Source organism: Balearica regulorum, chromosome W, assembly GCF_011004875.1.
Source record: "Balearica regulorum gibbericeps isolate bBalReg1 chromosome W, bBalReg1.pri, whole genome shotgun sequence".
Lineage (NCBI taxonomy): Eukaryota > Metazoa > Chordata > Aves > Gruiformes > Gruidae > Balearica > Balearica regulorum.
The window spans coordinates 2,662,129-2,681,610 of record NC_046219.1 but is presented as its reverse complement, the minus strand read 5'-3'; the positions used below and the strand labels follow the sequence as shown (position 1 = coordinate 2,681,610).

Genomic DNA, 19,482 nt, shown 5'->3' with positions numbered 1-19,482 from the left:
CTTCAAGAAAAAAATGTTCTCTAAGAAGTCCTGAAATTTTCTAGGTATATCCCTCCAACCAGAATCAATTTAAGCCTTAAAATGTATCCAGGACCTTTCCTGTATTCCTTATTTCTCAAATAAAAGCTACACACTTAACACAAGCAAAAGTAATCTCTAGTTGAAGTAGGTTTCAGGTAACCAGGGTCCTCTTCCTTTAACTCTCTCTCTTTTGAGACAAAATAGAGAGTCAGCCAGAGAATATTACCTAATCCCATGCAGCTCAGCTTTCTCACCCCTTTTTAGGAATTGCCTGATTCCTCTATATTGGGTTTGATAACTGAATGCATTTGTCATAAAGAGGCAAATCAATGATGTCTTTTAACCCAGTTTTGTGGTCAGGTGTTCGAAAGGTTACATAAATCTGTTCAAAAGCCTCATATCAAAATACTTCAGCATCTTCATCAACTCTCAGAAATTGAGATTAAAAGGGAATCTCTATAGGTATAGTTCTTTGGGTGCTTGTTCTAACTTTTCTTTAATATGTTGGAGGGAGCAACTGTCATTGCTTAGAATAGGCAATTAAGGACTGTCCTGACAGATTAACATATAGGTCCAAAACTACAAACATGATGTTTTGATGATAAACATATTTTTATAGAATAAAAAGGATTGAAAAGTAATTCTTCCTGTTATATCTAAAGAACAAGTAGCTAATCAGATTGTCTGTATTTTATCTCTATTTTGGACAAAAGAGTAGCTCTGTTACTAAAGTTCAACCTTCAGTTGAAATGCTCAACCCGTGTATCATTTGTGTGCAATTTTGTCATTAAGTGTGGTGGGTTGACCCTGGCTGGATGCCAGGTGCGCAACAAAGCCGCTCTATCACTCCCCCTCCTCAACTGGACAGGGGAGAGAAAATATAACAAAAGTCGTGTGGGTCGAGATAAGGACAGGGAGATATCACCCACTAATTACCGTCACAGGCAAAAAGAGATTCAACTTGAGAAAATTAATTTAATTCATAACCAATCAAATCAGACTAGAGCAATGAGAAATGAAACCAAATACGAAAACAACTTCCCCCCACCCCTCCCTTTTTCCCAGGCTTATCTTCACTCCCGAATTCTCTACCTCCTCCTCCCGAGCGGCACAGGGGGATGGGGAATGGAGGTTGTGGTCAATTCATCACACGTTGTCTCTGCCGCCCCTTCCTCCTCAGGGGGAAGACTTCGCACACTCCTCCCCTGCTCCAGAACAGGGTCCCTCTCATGGGAGACCGTCGTCCATGAACTTCTCCAACTTGAGTCCTTCCCACGGGCTACAGTCCTTCACGAACTTCTCCAGTGTGGGTCCCTTCCACAGGGTGCAGACCTTCAGGAGCAGACTGCTCCAGCGTGGGTCCCCCACGGGGTCACAAGTCCTGCCAGCAAACCTGCTCCAGCATGGGCTCCTCTCTCCATGGGTCCACAGATCCTGCCAGGAGCCTGTTCCAGCACAGGCTTCCTATGGGTTCACAGCCTCCTTCAGGTGCCTCCACCTGCTCTGGTGTGGGGTCCTCCACAGGATGCAGGTGGAATCTCTACACCCCCTCATCCTTCCTCCATGGGCTGCAGGAGGACAGTCTGCTTCACCATGGTCTTCACCACGGGCTGCAGGGGAATCTGTGCTCCGGCACCTGGAGCACCTCCTCCCCCTCCTTCTTCACTGATCAGTTGTCTGAACCAGTTGTTTCAGAGGTTTCTCAGAGCTCACTCATCCATCAAATATCTTGCAGAAAGTCAATCATCTATGCATGAAGATCTCCAATAATAATTAACTTGCCATTTGAGGGAGAATTTTTTCCCCTCTTTATGCCTATGATAAAGCAATCCTTGAAGAATCTAGAGACTTCAAGTTTCTTGGGACACTGGCAATCTGCTTTTAGATAGCTTTAGAGACTTCCATGAAAACTTTTTTAAAAATTATAAAAAACGGTTCTCATTTATGACCAGATTAATTATCCCAGAAATTTTGCATACCACTGACCAAAATGTGCATCATGGTTTCAACCCAGTAGGTAGCTAAAGCACCACACAGCTGCTTACTCACTCACGATGCAGTGGGATGGGGGGGGAAATTGAAAGGGTAAAAGTGAGAAAACTTGTGGGTTAAGATAAAGAAAGTTTAACAACTAAAAAAAAAAAAAAAGGAAAAAAGACAACACAGAGAGAGGAAGAAAAAAAACACCAGGGAAAACTGCATGATCAATTACCTCTCTGAAATGCCCGTACATCAATGCATGCAGCATGGGGAATAAACAGGAAGAACTAGAGGTCTGTGTGTGGTCGCATAGCCATGATCTCATTGCAATTGCAGAGACATGGTGGGATAGCTTGCATGACTGGAATGCTGTCATGGATGGTTATGTACTTTTTAGGAAAGACAGGCCAGCGAGGTGAGATGATGAAGTTTCTCTTTATGTGAGAGAGCAACTGGAATGTATCAAGCTCCATCTAGGGGTGGATGAAGAAAGAGTCGAGACCTTATGGGTAAGGATTAAGGGCCAGGCTAATATGGGTGACACTGTTGTGGGTGTTTACTACAGGCCACCTGATCAGGATGAGGAAGTCAATGAGGCCTTCTACAGACAGCTGGGAGTAGCCTCACAATCACAGGCCCTGGTCCTCATGGGGGACTTGAACCACCCTGACATTTGCTGGAAAGGCGACATGGCCAGGCACACAGAGTCCAGGAGGTTCCTGCAGAACACTGATGATAACTTTTTGACACAGGTGGTGGAGGAGCCCACAAGGAGAGGGGTGCTGCTGGACCTTGTACTAACAAACAAAGAAGGACTGGTTGGGGATGTGAAGGTTGGGGGTAGCCTTGGCTGCAGGGACCATGAGATGGTGGAATTCAGGATCCTGCATGGAAGGAGCAGGACAATGAGTAGGATTACAGCCCTGGCCTAAAGGAGAGCTAACTTTGGCCTTTTCAAAGACCTGCTTGGGAGAATCCCATGGGTTAGGGCACTAGAAGGTAGGGGGGCCCAAGAGATCTGGTCAATATTCAAGCACCACTTCCTCCGAGCTCAAGATTGGTGCATCCCTAAGAGCAAGAAATCAAGCAAAGGAGGCAGGACACCTGCATGGATGAGCAAGGAGCTGCTGGAGAAACTCGAAGGGAGGAAGGAAGTTTACAGAATGTGGAAAAAGGGAGTGGCCACTTGGGAGGAATATAGGGATGTAGTCAGAGAATGTAGGGATGCAACAAGGAAGGCTAAGGCCCACTTGGCATTAAATCTGGCAAGGGATGTCAAGGACAACAAGAAGGGCTTCTTCAAGTACATCAACAGCAAAAGGAAGACTAGGGAAAATGTGGGCCTGCTGCTGAATGAGGTTGGTGCCCTGGTGATGGAGGATACAGAGAAGGCGGAGTTACTCGGTGCTGCCTTTGCTTCAGTCTTTACTACTAAGGTCGGCCCTCAGGAATCCCAGACCCTGGAGGTAGGAAAGAAAGTCTTGAGAAAGGAAGACCCACGAGTACTCAAGGAAGTGGCAGATATTGCTAAACTGCTCTCTATCATCTTTGAAAGGTCATGGAGAACAGGAGAGGTGCCTGAGGACTGGAGGAAAGCCAATGTCACTCCGGTCTTCAAAAAGGGCAAGAAGGAGGGCCCAGGGAACTACAGGCCAGTCAGCCTCACCTCCATCCCTGGAAAGGTGATGGGACAGCTCATTCTGGGGGTTATCAATAAGCATGTGGAGGAGAAGAAGGTTATTGGGAGTGGTCAACATGGATTCACCAAGGGGAGGTCATGCCTGACCAATCTGATAGCCTTCTATGATGGCATGACTGGCTGGGTGGGCAAGGGGAGAGCAGTGGATGTTGTCCACCTTGACTTCAGCAAGGCTTTTGATACTGTCTCCCGTAACATCCTCATAGGCAAGCTTAGGAAGTGTGGGTTAGATGAGTGGACAGTGAGGTGGATTGAGAACTGGCTGAATGGCAGAGCCCAGAGGGTTGTGATAAGCGGCACAGAGTCTAGTTGGAGGCCTGTAGCTAGTGGTGTGCCCCAAGGGTAGGTGCTTGGTCCAGTCTTCAACATATTCATCAATGACCTGGACGAGGGGACAGAGTGTACCCTCAGCAACTTTGCTGATGATACTAAACTGGGAGGAGTAGCTGATACACCGGAAGGCTGTGCTGCCATTCAGCGAGACCTGGACAGGCTAGAGAGTTGGGCAAAGAGGAACCATATGAAATTCAATAAGGGCAAGTGTAGGGTCCTGCACCTAGGGAAGGACAACCCCAGACACCAGTACAGGTTAGGGGTTGACCTGCTGGGAAGCAGCACTGCAGAGAAGGACCTGGGAGTCCTGGTGGACAACAAGCTCTCCATGAGCCAGCAGTGTGCCTTCGTGGCCAAGAAGGCCAATGGTAGCCTGGGGTGCATTAAGAAGAGTGTGGCCGGCAGGTCAAGGGAGGTTATCCTCCCCCTCTACTCTGCCCTAGTGAGACCACATCTGGAATATTGTGTCCAGCTCTGGGCACCCCAGTTCAAGAAAGACAGGGAACTACTGGAGAGAGTCCAGCAGAGGGCTACAAAGATGATTAGGGGACTGGAGCATCTCTCCTATGAGGAAAGGCTGAGAGACCTGGGTCTGTTTAGCCTGGAGAAGAGAAGACTGAGAGGGGGTCTTCTCAATGCTTATCAATATCTAAAGGGTGGATGTCTAGAGGAAGGGGCTAGACTCTTCTCAGTGGTGCCCAGTGACAGGACAAGGGGCAATGGGCACAAACTGGAACACAGGAAGTTCCATCTGAATATGAGGAAAAACTTCTTTACTCTGAGGGTGACCAAGCACTGGAATAGGTTTCCCAGCAAGGTTGTGGCATCTCCTCTGGAGATATTCAAAACCTGACTGGATACAATCCTGTGCAACATGCTTTAAGTGATCCTGCTCTAGAAGGGTGGTTGGACTAGATGAACTCTAGAGGTCTCTTCTAACACCTACCATTCTGTGATTCTGTGACAAGGGGTAATCGTTTTAAACTGAAAAAAGATAGATTAGATATAAGGAAGAAATTCTTTACTGTGAGGGAGATGAGACACTGGAACATGTTGCCCAGAGAGGTTGTGGATTTCCCCTCCCTGGAAGTGTTCAAGGCCATGTTGAATGGGGCTTTGGGCAACCTGGTCTAGTGGAGGGTGTCCGTGTCCATGGCAGCAGGGGTTGGAACTATATAATCTTTAAGGTCCCTTCCAACTCAAACCATTCTATGATTCTAATACCATGTATTAGTCTCTGTTCCAAGAAATATGCAAGAAAAATGTGTGTAGTCAGCATAAGCAAAGACTTTCAGGAGTACAATGACAACGGAGTATGAAATAAATATAAGCTATATAAAAGTAATCAGAATTTTCAATTTAATTTCTTCTTTAAAGGCCAGTTACTTAAATGTTGAGATATTTGCTTTCAGGGATGAAAGAGAAAGTATATAAACTCAACAGTCAGAAGTTAATTCTCCCCATAGTAGCCCTCATAGTGCTGTGCTGTGTATTGGTAGATAGCAAGGTGTTGATAACACACCAGTGTTTGGGCTACTGCTGAGCAGTGGTCACACAGCATCAAGGCTGTCTCTCCAACATTTCTCCCTCTCACCAGTAGACCGGGGTTGGACAAGATCTTGGGAGGGGACACAGCCAGGGCAGCTGACCCAAACTGACCAAAGGGATATTCCATACCATATGGCATCTGCTCAGAAATAAAAGCTAAGAGAAAGGAGGAGGAAGGGAGGGCATTCACTACTTAAGACATCTGTCTTCTGGAGCAACTGCTATGCATACTGAAGCCCTGCTTCCCGGCAAGTGGCCAGACGTCACCTGCTGATGGGAAGTAGAGAATAAGTCTTTTGTTTTCCTTTGCTTCTGTGTGCAACCTATGCTTTTGCTTTATTAAACTGCCTTTATCTTGACCCATGAGGTTCTTTTCCATCTTATTTTCTCCCCCTCTGTCCTGCTGAGAAGGGGAGTGATACAGCACTGGCACCTGGCGTCCAGCCAAGATCAACCCACCACAATATCCTTCATGGTAGAATAGCTACAAATCATGTAATGTTTATTCACTTACATATTTAATACCAAAAATCTATGCAGAAATCCCAGATTCTGCATAAAGGCTATTTTGTTGTCTCAAAATGTATTTAATTTAATTTTGACTCTTTTTTTGTTTTGGAGAATTCATGCATCCTGCTTCATTACAGTAATATGATTATTGAGTTTAACTCATTATGTTGGAAGGTAAACTACATCTGCACAGCCATAGACAATAAGAATTGCTGCAGCCTGAGTGTTTTCCCATGTTGCTTCTGTTGCTGTTATGTCCACTGTAACCCAAAATCATTCATTTTATAAAAGTAAAATAGTGTCATGCTTTATCCCAGCTGGCAGCTAAGCACCACGCAGCCGCTCACTCACTCACTCCCCCTCCACCAGGATGGGGGAGAGAATCAGAAGAGTGAAAGTGAGAAAAATCATGGGTTGAGATAAAGGCAGTTTAATAAGTAAAGCAAAAGTCACGTGCACAAGCAAAGCAAAACAAGGAATTCATTCACCACTTCCCATGGGCAGGCAGGGGTTCAGCCATCTCCAGGAAAGCAGGGCTCTGTCACGTGTAACGGTTACTTGGGAAGACAAACGCCATCACTCCGAACACCACCACACCCCCTTCCTCTTCCCCAAGCCCCTTTATATGCTGAGCATGACGTCATATGGTATGGAATATCCCTTTGGTCAGTTTGGGTCACCTGTCCTGTCTGTGTCCCCTCCCAACTTCTTGTGCACCCCCAGCCTACTCACTGGTGGGGTGGTGTGAGAAGCAGAAAAGGCCTTGACTTTGTGTAAGCACTGCTCAACATTAACAAAAACATCTCTATATTATCAACACTGTTTTCAGCACAAATCCAAAACATAGCCCTTTACTAGGTACCGTGAAGAAAATTAACTCTATATCTCAGCTGAAACAAGGACAAACACACTAGTACTACAATGATAACAATGAGTTTTCTCTATGAGTTCTATTAAAAATATCAATAATAATATATGTCTGTAATAAATATCAATAATATCTACAAGACAGTGACAACATATGTATACCTTTCTGTCCTGTTTTTTGGCTGGGATAGAGTTAGTTTTCACAAGAATCTGGGATGGGACACAGCCAGGACAGCTGACTCAAACTAGACAAAAGGGTATTTAATAGCATATGATGTCATGCTCAGTATATAAAATGGCCTGGCCGGGGAGGAGGGGCTGCTGCTAGGGACGGGTTGACCATTGGGTTGGCAGTGAGCAAATTGCATTGTATATAACTCAATTTCTATATTTTGTTATTACTATTGTTGTAGTTATTTTCCTCTTCTTTTTCTGTCCTATTAAACTGTTCTTATCCAAACCACTAGTTTTACCTTTTTCTTCCGAGTTTCCTCCCCATTCCACTGGGGGAGGAAGGGTGAATGAGCGGCTGCCTGGTGCTTAGCTACCAGATGGGGCTAAACCACAACAGTCCTTTTTGACGCCCAACGCGGAGCTCGAAAGGTTGAGATAATGACAGATCTGACCAGAGCATGTTAACACAAAGTTGTTATATGCATTTATTATATTAGTTAAATAGCTGCTGGTCACAATGGTGTTTTGTTTGTTCACATGGCTGTGTAAATCCTTACTTGTTGTATGTATTACCTGTGGTGCTGTTCATCACCTCTGGGAGAGGGGTCAGGATTCTCATTTTGCTGTACTGTGTAATATCGACTTATGATATGATAACATCACTGGTCATGAGGTTAAGCTGCAATTTGTATGTGGCATTGCTGTCATGCCCATACCTCGGATGATATCTCTGAGAACTGATTAATAATCACATCCAATCTATGGAGAAGACAGGGGGGATACTTTCTCCCACTCTTTCACCTCCCATTTTTCCTTCAGGCCAGTTTACAATAGCTTTTGAGAATTTTCTATACTCTTCAGATGTTAAAGCCAGCATGCTTCTCTCCTGAATGTGCTTCAAGTCCTGTTCAGGGTTACAAAAAATTGTTTTAAGAATACCTCCCAAAGATCTGCCCCAAGGCTGGGTAGTCATGGCATGTGGGAGAATATCAGCAGGTATCTAGAAAACTTATCACCCCCAATGGTTTGGAAATTAATTCCTGAACAACTACAGGACCCTGATGAAGTGATAAAATATTTGAAAGGAAAATGCTGTGGCTATTTCAAAGAAGCACAAATTACAGCACTGTGATGGACCCCTAGTATCTGCAAACACTGCTCGATATCAGACAGTACCCTTGGGGGAAGAAAGGTAAAACAGAGCGTCAGGCACTGTGGCTACTGCAACCCTAGCGACAGGTACTGTGGCTACTCAAATGCCAGTGAAGGACACTGGCTACTCAAATCCCGGTGACAGGCACTGAAACTACGCAAACTCCAGTGACAGGCACTGCAGCTGAACCAAAAAATCAACCTATGCTGGTATCAGTTGCCCCTATACACAAGAAGAAATACACAAAGAAATCAGTTTTCTTAGTGAGGGATAATGATGAACCAGGACCATCATGAGAACAGGAAGAAGAGCCAGAACCAGAAGTGATCACCCGATCCCTGTCCCTGAGTGAGCTGTGAGATATGCGGAAAGATTTCAGCCGCCTTCCAGGGGAGCACATCATTACCTGGCTGCTCCGATGCTGGGATAACGGGGCCAGTAGCCTGGAACTGGAGGGCAGGGAGGCCAAGCAGCTGGCATCCCTCTCTAGGGAAGGGGGCATTGACAAAGCAATTGGAAAAAAGACCCAAGCCCTCAGTCTCTGGTGGCAACTTCTCTCATGCGTGAGGGAAAGGTATCCCTTCAAAGAAGATGATGTATTTCCTTCAGGCACATGGCCCAGCATGGAGAGAGTTATCTAGTACCTGAGGGAATTAGCTGTGCGGGAGATGGTTTACTAAAACTCAGACAACACACAGTTACCCACAGATCCCGATGAAGTACAATGCACACGACCCACGTGGCGGAAGTTTTTACAGAGCGAACCATGGTTGTATGCCAACTCATTGGCAGTAATGGACTGGAAAGGCAAAGAAGCACCAACAGTGGATGAAGTGGTTTGCCGACTCTGGCGACATGAAGAAATTCTATCTTCCTCCCTTGTCTTAGCTGTGGAAGTCCTGTAACTCGACGAGAATATGTTCTGTTCCTCACTTGTATGGACAGGATATGTGGAAGAGGGATGGAAAACCTACGTCAGCCCTAGAAGCATGGGTACATGAGTTGCAAGGAAAAACAATCACAAAAGGGGATTCCTCCATGAAAAATGCCGCTCCAGTTTCCAGCAGGCAGTTTCCTAGACTGAATGGAAGGCCTAATCGTTTGTATGATCCTCTTAAAGGGACTTCTAAGTCATTTTTGCAAGGAGTGAGTAAACAATACAATGAGCAGGATTAGAGGAGCCCTGTCTCCAGCCAGGTGGAGGAAAGGGACAACCAGGTGTATTGGACTGTGTGGATCTGGTGGCCTGGCACATCAGATCCACAAGAGTATAAGGCTTTAGTGGACACCAATGCACAGTGTACACTAATGCCATCGAACTATGAAGGGGCAGAACCCATCTGTATTTCTGGTGTGACAGGGGGATCCCAACAGTTAACTCTGCTGGAGGCTGAAGTGAGTCTAACTGGGAATGAGTGGCAAAAGCACCCCATTTTGACGGGCCCAGAGGCCCCGTGCATCTTTGGCATAGACTACCTCCGGAGAGGGTATTTCAAGGACCCAAAAGGGTACTGGTGGGCTTTTGGAATAGCTGCCTTGGAGATGGAGGAAAATGAACAGCTGTCTACTTTGCCCGGACTCTCAGAGGACCCTTCTGTTGTGGGTTTGCTCAGGGTTGAAGAAATACAGGTGCCAATCGCGACCACAACTGTGCACTGGCATCAATATCTCACCAACTGAGACTCCCTGATTCCCATTCGTAAGCTGATTAGTCAACTGGAGAGGCAGGGTGTGATGGGTTGACCCTGGCTGGGGGCCAGGTGCCCACCAGAGCCGCTCTATCACTCGCCTCCTCAGCAAGGCAGGGAGGGGAGAAAGGAAGATGGAAAAAAACAACCCCAAACTCGTGGGTCGAGATAAAGGCAGTTTAATGTAGCTAAAGCAAAAAGCCGCACACGGAAGCAAAGCAAAAAGCAAAGATTATTCTCTACTTCCCATCAGCAGGTGATGTCCGGCCACTTCCTGGGAAGTAGGGCTTCAGTATCCGCGCCCCTTACTCCGGAAGACAAACATTGTAAAAAAAAACAACGAATGCCCCCGCCCTGTTCCTCCCCCTATTCTCAGTTTCTTACTGCTGAGCATGATGTCATATGGTATGGAATATGCCTTTGGTCAGTTTGGGTCAGCTGTCCTAGCTGTGTCCCCTCCCAAGATCTTGCCCACCCCCAGCCTGCTGCTGGGGAAAAAGAAATGTTGGAGAGACAGCCTTGATGTGTGCTGGCACTGCTCAGTAGTAGCCCAAACACTGGTGTGTTATCAACACCTTGCTAGCTACCAATACACAGCACAGCACCATGAGGGCTGCTGTGGGGAGAATTAACTCCATCTCAGCCAGACCCAATACGCAGGGACTGATCAGCAGCATTTGCTCACACTTTAACAGTTGTATATGTTCAGTGCGAAAGTCTAATGGAGAGTGGAGACTGACAGAAGATAATCATGGCCTGAATGAAGTCACAACCCTGCTGAGAGCTGCCATGCCGGACATGCTAGAACTTCAATAAGAATTGGAGTAAGAGGCAATCAAGTGGTATGCCACAACTGATAACATGAATGTGTTTTTCTCAATCCCATTGGCAGCAGAGTGCAGGCCACAGTTTGCTTTCAGCTGGAGGGGCATCCAGTACATCTGGAATTGACTACCCCAGGGGTGGAAACACAGCACCACCATTTGCCATGGACTGATCCAGGCTGCCCTGGAAAAGGGTGAAGCCCCAGAGCACCTGCAATACATTGACGACATCATCATATGGGGTAACACAGCAAAACTTTTTGAGAAAGGGAAGAAAAAAGTCCAAATCCTTCTGAAAGCTGCTTTCGCCATAAAAGAAAGTAAGGTCAAGGGACCTGCGCAGGAGATCCAATTTTTAGGAATAAAATGGAAAGATGGGCATCATCAGAAGGGGTTTGAGCTGGTTCGGAAGGGATTGGTACTGAAGCACAGCTCCTCCTGGCACCCCGACTGCCAGTGCTGGGCTGGATGTTCAAAGAGAGGATCCCCTCTACACATCATGCAACTGATGCTACATGGAGTAAGTGGGTTGCACTGATCACACAATGGACTCGAATAGGAAACCCCAGGAATTCTGGAAGTGATCACAGACTGGCCAGAAGGCAAAGATTTCAGAATGTCACCAGAGGAGGAGGTGACGCATGCTGAAGAGGCCCCACCGTATAATAAACTACTGGAAGATGAGAAGCTATACGCCCTGTTCACTGATGGGTCCTGTCGAATTGTGGGAAAGCATCGAAGGTGGAAGGCTGCTGTATGGAGTCCTACACAGTGAGTTGCAGAAGCTGCTGAAGGAGAAGATGAATCGAGCCAGTTTCAGAGGTGAAAGCCATCCATCAAGATTTAGACATTCCAGAACGAGAAAAGTGGCCAATGCTGTACCTCTACACTGACTCATGGATGGTGGCCAATGCCCTGTGGGGGTGGTTACAGCAATGGAAGTGGAGCAACTGGCAGCACAGAGGGAAACCAATCTGGGTTGCCCCATTGTGGCAAGGTATTGCTGCTCGGCTAGAGAAGCTGGTTGTGAAAGTACGTCACGTAGATGCCCACATACCCAAGAGTCAGGCCACTGCTGAGGAATATCAGAACAACCAGCAGGTGGATCAGGCTGCTAAGATTGAAGTGGCTCAGGTGGATTTGGACTGGCAGCGTAAGGGTAAATTATTTATAGCTCGATGGGCCCATGACACCTCAGGTCATCAAGTAAGAGGTGCGACATATAGATGGGCTCGAACGATACAATGGACTGCTAAAGACTACACTGAGAGCAATGGGTTGTGGGACCTTCAAACATTGGGATACACATTTATCAAAGGCCACCTGGTTAGTCAACACTAGGGGATCTACCAATTGAGCTGGTCCTACCCAATCAAAACTTCCACCCCCTGTAGAAGGGGATAAAGTCCCCGTAGTGCACGTGAAGAATATGTTAAGGAAGACAGTCTGGGTTACTCCCATCTCAGGCAAAGGCAACCCCATCTGTAGGATTGTTTTCCACACAGAATCACAGAATGGTAGGGGTTGGAAGGGACCTCTGGAGATCATCTAGTTGAACCCCCTGCTAAAGGAGGTTCACCTAGAGCAGGTTGCACAGGATTGCATCCAGGTGTGTTTTGAATAACTCCAGAGGAGGAAACTCCACAACCTTGCTGGGAAGCCTGTTCCAGTGCTCTGTCACCCTCTAAATAAATATGTTTCCCCTCATATTCAGATGGAACTTCCTGTGTTCCGGTTTGTGCCTGTTGCCCCTTGTCCTGTCGGTGGGCACTGCTGAAAAGAGTGTGGCCCCATCCTCTTGACACTTGCCCTTTAGATGTTTATAAGCATTGATAAAATCCCCTCTCGATCTTTTCTCCAGGCTCCAGGCTTGCTCAAGGGCCTGGGTGCACTTGGTGGCTTATGCGGAAGGATGAGACAGTCCAATGTGTCCCTCAAGGGGATTTGATTTTGGGTGAGAATAGCTAATAAATTAATCTGTATGATGTTAATTGCTAAATAACCCTTCAATCATATGTCATCATTGTTACAATTGCTACATGCTGTATCAATGGTATTACAGTTAGAATCACCCAAATTAATGAAGGATGAACTTTGATGAAACTGGGCAAAGTGCTGTGATGATGGAACTAGAACTGACTTCAGCAAGCGGTGCCCAGCAACTTCCTTGAAAAATCAACATCTTCAATGCGAAGATTGCGAGCATGGACCACGCCACATACACCAGCCATGAACTCCAGATGCAGCATGCAACAATCCAACAATACACACACCATCTCTCCTTCTCTGAAAGACTGTTACGACAGATGGAGCTCAAAGTCATGGATTAAATGCAGTCAATGGACATTTTAGAGGAATGGCCCATAGACTAAGGGAATGATATCTGCATGTGTATATATATTTATATATCAAAGACAGGAAGAGTGGTAGTGATTAATTGGGAAGTGTAGGCTCTGGGCATGACATAGATGGTATAGAATACAGGGTGGATAATGTCCTGGTTTTTAGTTGGCACAGAGTTAATTTTCACAAGAAGCTGGGAGGTGACACAGCCAGGACAGGTGACCCAAACTAACCAAAGGGGTATTCCATACCATATGACGTCATGCTCAGCATATAAAGGGGGCTGTCTGGGGGTGAGGGGCCACTTCTCAGGAATGGGCTGGGCATCTGGTCCCATGAGCAAATTGCATTATGTATCACCCACTTTGTATATTCTAAGTACTGCTGTTATTTTCCTCTTCCTTTGCTATTAAACTGTCCTTATCCCAACCTATGAGTTTTACCTTTTTCTTCCGATTCTCCTCCCCATCCCACCAGGGAGGGGAGGAGTGAGCGAGTGGCCATGTGGTGCTTAGCTGCCAGCTGGGGATCAACCATGACAATGTCTATCCTAACTGTTAACTTATTGTGCACTAAATATTTCTTTTCTTTCATGTAAAAATAAAGGTCTTTTTTGCATAGTTTCAGGGGAACTTCCATTCTTTTTTTCTTCTCCACATTATTCCTAAACTGCTTGCTTCATTTGAACAAACTGTTAATATTCATGTTCTTCGAGAATCATATTTTTCCATGATGTCTATGTCTTTAGTCAGAATGAATATAAGATTTTTTTGTTCTTCTAAAATAAATACAATAAATTATTACAATCCACTTATATCGTGATCTACTTATAAAACAGATTTGCAGCGGAATCACTGCATATTGTATTGTGCAGGAAGGAAAGGCAATTTTGCTATAGCTGTTCTTTCACACACCATATATGTTTTATGCACTATATAATTATTACTGGTAATATGGTGTTTTTTACTGGTATTATAATAGTTTTCAAAGGCCTTAACTGAGATCAGGATCCTATTACACAAGTACTGCCAAGGGACAAAAAAAGCTCACACAGCTTCAGTCTCTGACCCCATGAAAATCAGGGAAATTAAACAGAGTAAAAAAGTTAAGCATGCCCATGTTAGACATGAACAAGGAAAATGGTGGACTAAAGAATGGAAATAATGCTATCCCCATTTTGTCCATGGGAAAGTCACAGAAAACTTATATCTGATTTATCAAGGTGACACAAGAAATTTATGGCAAAGCCACATAGAATTTTTTCAGTTAGTAATCTTAAAGATGTTCCTTTTTTTGTAGTTTATTTATCAATGGAAGGAATAAGGTTTAAACTAAAACAGCATAGAAACAATAGTATCATACTAGGTCTGGCTGGGATGGAGTTAATTTCTTCATAGCAGCCCATATGGTGCCGTGTTTTAGATTTGTGACCTAAAATAGTGTTGATGACACACCAATGTTTTAGCTATTGCTAAACAGGCTTTCTCTATTTCTCACTCTGCCTGCGCCCCCACCCCCCCGCCCCCCTGCAAAGCGAGTAGGCTAGGAGTGGGCAAAAGGATGGAAGGGGACACAGCTGGAACAGCTGACCTGAACTGACCAAAGGAATATTCCATGTCATATAACATCACGCTCAGCAATAAAACTGTGGGGTAGTCTTTCCGAGGTGGCTGTTGCTGGGAGACTGGCTGGTCATCAGTCTGCTTGTGGGAGCTGGTGAGGGACTGCCTGGGGTTTTTTTTCCTCTCTTCATTTATTAAACTGTCTTTATCTTAACCCACGGGTTTTTCTCACTTTTCATTCTCTCCCCCACCCTCTGGTGGCAAGGGAGTGAGCAAGCAGCTGGTCGGTCCTTAATTGCTGGCCAGGGCCAACCCACCACAAGTGGATTGTGGATCCACAAGTGGATTTGTGAACCTACAGAAATAATTTAAAAATCAACACTATGACAATATTGTACTAAAGGATATTTTGCAAACCATTCTTTATAATGAAGTTTTTCTGTGGAGCTTGAGACTTGATTAGGAAGCCTAGAGGAGAAAACAAATCAAATAAGAACACTAGAACTATGATGAATAGGGAGAAAAGAAACACCTAGAGGAAGCAAGGACTCATAATGGGAATAGAGCAACAAAACTGGATCTACCATAGTTTGGAGGGAAAGCACCAGAGAGTCAAATTTGCAAAAAGGGCAGTAGCTCACAGTAGCTAATTTCTTTAGAAATTAGATTAAAACAATTTCCCAAATCTCACAGTTCCTGGGATATCAGCAAATCTCTCTCAAATCCTCTTTCCTGTCAGTCAATATAAAGTGACTATCTCCCCAGCTCAAGTGACAGAACTGAGCTGTGTAAAGGCTCAGCATAATGCAGGTGAGTATCTGTATGGTGACACACAATTCACTGCTTTTGTTTCTGTGTTTTTTTAAACCAGGAGATCACATACAGAGTAAGAGGCTATGTAATTCCTGCATTAATTCTGCAGAAGTTGGAAGATATGCAGTAGTAGATGAGATAGAAATAACATGAAAAGAAAGGATGGTCTGAAAATTTAGAGGAATCATGTGGTTCCCTGATTAACAAGATTATATCCCTCTCTACCACAGATCTCCTGTGTAAGGCTAGACAAATCACTTAGAACTTTTCACAAGTGGTCACTACCTGTGTGTTCCTCATTCTTGAAACTGCAGGCCCTTGTGATTTGAAAATCTTAAGTACTTAAATTTGCAACATATTCAACAGGAACTGGGCACTGAATGTATACTGTAATATATAATGCTAAACAATCTGAAAAATCAGCTTCTAAGCACTTCAAATTGACTGTCAAAATAGTGGATATTTACTAATTTATTCTGTCTCAGTTCTGTCTCAGGCAAATTAGAATAATAATTCTTCCTCAGTGCACAGAAGAGCTGCGAAGATCAATTTGTTAAGACCTGTAAAGCACTTGGATGCTATACTGATGAGTACCATAGAAAAGTGCAGGAGGAAATAAAAAACAGAGCAGAACTTTAAAATATGGCATAGACGCATACACTGAACAATAATAAAGAAACAAAATGCAGAATACTTACTCTTTCAGTGAGCATGACATATATATATATATTGTGCACAGCAGGAGACAAGAGTCCTGGGGGGGTGCACCAATACATGATTAGTTAATTAAAGCCAGGGTCAATACCAAAAGATGATAGAGAGATAAGGGTATATGAGCAATACAAATTCTGGCAATTCCAACATTTAAGTACTTGACTTTTTTTAAGCCCTGTGACTTCCTCACTCTCCCAGGTGCCCTTGCATAACAGGTATGAGGCTCTGCAAGTGGAACCGAACACTAATGAGGACGATGGTTCATTTAGCTTGGAGCTGTCGCCGAGGTTAAGTTGGTCTATGCCCTGTGTCAAAACTGCTTCCATAAAGAAAAAAAGATGAGTCATTGTCATAAGAGACTCCCTTCTGAAGGGAACAGACATGAAGTTAAAGACGTGAAGAGAAAGCTTCCTACCCTGGTACGGCCCTCAGATTATTATCCATTGTTGATTTTTCAGGTAGGCAGTGATGAAGTTGCAGCAAGAAGTCCAAGGGCAATCCAGAGAGACTTTAAGGCCTTAGGACAACTGGTTAAGGGATCAGAGGCACAAGTAGTGTTCTCTATCCCTCCAGTTGCAGGAAATGATGAGGGGAGAAACAGGAAGACCCAGCAGCTAAATACCTGGCTCTGAGCCTGGTGTCACTGGCAGGATTTAAGGTTTTTTGATCATGGGTCGGTCTACATGACATCAGGACTGCTGGCGACAGACAGGGTAGACCTTTCTCAAAGGGGGAAAAAGATTTTTGCACATGAGTTAGCAGGGCTCGTCAAAAGAGCTTTAAAATATATTTGAAGGGGGAAGGGGATAAAACCAGGCTTGCTAGAGATAAGCCTGGGGGCGGCACACGAATGTGTGTTGGGTTTGCTTAGCAAGGTTTTGGTAGCGGAGGTGGGGGTGGGTGTGTGTGTCTACAGGGGTGGCTTCTGTGAGAAGCTGCTAGAAGCTTCCCCTGTGTCTGATAGAGCCAATGCCAGCCAGCTCCAAGACGGACCCCCCCACTGGCCAAGGCCAAGCCAATCAGCGCCTCTGCGATAACATATTTAAGAAAGAGAAAAACAGCTAGAGAGAGCTTTTGCAGCCGGAGAGAGAGGAGTGAGAAGCTGTAAGAAACTTTGCAGACACCAAGGTCAGTGAAGAAGAAGGGGGAGGAGGTGCTCCAGGCGCCGAAGCAGAGATCCCCCTGCAGCCCATGGTGAAGACCATGGTGAAGCAGGCTGTCCCCCTGCAGCCCATGGAGGAAGGATGAGGGGGTGTAGCGATTCCACCTGCAGCCTGTGGAGGACCCCACGCCGGAGCAGGTGGAGGCACCTGAAGGAGGCTGTGGCCCCGTGGGAAGCCCAGGCTGGAGCAAGCTCCTGGCAGGACCTGTGGACCCGTGGAGAGAGGAGCCCATGCCAGAGCAGGTTTGCTGGCAGGACTTGTGACCCCGTGGGGGACCCATGCTGGAGCAGTCTGCTCCTGAAGGTCTGCACCCTGTGGGAGAGACCCACGCTGGAGCAGTTGATTAAGGACTGTAGCCCATGGGAGAGACTCACGTTGGAGAAGTTCATGAAGGACTGTCTCCCATGAGAGGGACTCCATGCTGGAGCAGGGGAACGATGAGAGGAGTCCTCCCCCTGAGGATGAAGAAGCAGCAGAAACACCACATGATGAACTGACCGTAACCCCCACTCCCCGTCCCCCTGTGCCGCTGAGAGGGGGGGAGGAGGTTGAAGCCGGGAGTGAAGTTGAGCCCGGGAAGATGGGAGGGGTGGGGGGAGGTGTTTTAAGATTTGATTTTATTTCTCATTCCTCTACTCTGTTTTGCTTGGTAATAAATTAGATGAATTCCCTCTCTCGGTTCAGTCTGTTTTGCTCATGGTGATAATTAGTGAATGATCTCTCCCTGTCCTTATCTCGACCCATAAGCTTTTTGTTGTACTTTTTCTCCCCTGTCTAGTGAATGAGGGAGTGATAGAGCGGCTCTGGTGAACTGTGTGCTAGTGAAGTCCTTCGGTCTGCCATCTCAGTGGAGGTAGGAGATGGAGAGCCATGCGACAGCAAAACCATGTGGGTTATTGATGGGTTAAAAACCATGGAAGTGCCTGAGAATGGTCACATCATAGGAATTAGAGCTTCTCCCCAAAAAAAGGTGGCAGGATCAGTAGCCCAACTGAAGTGCATCTACACCAATGCACGCACCATGGGCAACAAACAGGAGTAGCTGGAAACCACTGTGCCATCATGGAAACATGATGGGATGATTCACACAACTGGAGTGCTGCAATGGATGGCTACAAACTCTTCAGAAGAGATAGGCAAGAAAGGAGAGGCGGTGGGGTGGCCCAGTATGTTAAGGAGTGTTTTGATTGTTTAGAGCTTAATGATGGTGACGAAAGGGTTGAGTATTTCTGGGTAAGAATCAGGGGGAAGGCCAATAGGGCAGATATCATGGTGGGAGCCTGTTATAGACCACCCAACCAGGATGAACAGGCAGACAAAATATTCTGTAAGCAGCTGGGAGAAGTCTCACAATTGCTAGCCCTTGTTCTCGTGGGGGACTTCAACTTACCAGACGCCTGCTGGAAATACAATACAGTAGAGAGGAAACAGTGTCGCGTAAAAGGGTACGAGTCTGATGTGTGGCTGAGGGAGGCCCTCCCATTGCGAATTCATAGAATAAGTAAATAAATAATAAGTAAAAAAACTCCATAAGATGCAAAGCCTTTATTTCATTTTGTGTAGCTGAAAACACTTTTAGGATGGGCTGCCAGGAAAGGAATACATGTTCAGGCTACCTAAAGCTAAGGAAAAAATATGATCTATAGATTTTCCATGTTAAAAACCATAGAAAGGAAGATAATCTCTGTGAGGACCCAGTTACAGTTATTCCCCATGTTGTTTTATAAAGTTTAAGGGCTGATTCCCAACAATTAATAGAGATCTTGTTTTCTTACACAGGTTTTCTGGAAGCATGGCTTGTCTTTTTTAGTTAGGTCCCATGTCTGCTTTCTCTAGAAATCTACTTTTTTTCCCTGTAAATTACGAGCAGATAGGACAAAAAGTATAACTCATCCAAGGTGATGTGATGGATCCAATTGCTCATTAATGGCATTCTGTCATCATAAAAGATATTTTTCTCTCATTCATGTATGGTGTGGTGTCGCGTAAAAGGGTACAAGTCTGATGTGTGGCTGAGGGAGGCCCTCCCGTTGAGTCACGAGGTTCAGAAAGGACCCCCTTGCTTTCTAAACTCCTTCTCAGAGAGGAGC

At 45.5% G+C, this 19,482-nt stretch overlaps 2 long non-coding RNA genes across 2 annotated transcripts in view; one reads left to right on the top strand and one right to left on the bottom strand.

Moving 5' to 3' along the window:
* The window catches only part of LOC142599234 (uncharacterized), a 399,433-nt gene extending 397,973 nt beyond the window's left edge, over positions 1 to 1,460 (top strand). The window contains exon 4 of the long non-coding RNA XR_012832857.1: positions 1,327 to 1,460. This is a non-coding gene — a long non-coding RNA (uncharacterized LOC142599234). The remainder of the gene's footprint in view (positions 1 to 1,326) is intronic.
* The window catches only part of LOC142599265 (uncharacterized), a 451,049-nt gene that overhangs the window by 243,484 nt on the left and 188,083 nt on the right, over positions 1 to 19,482 (bottom strand). The window lies entirely within an intron of this gene.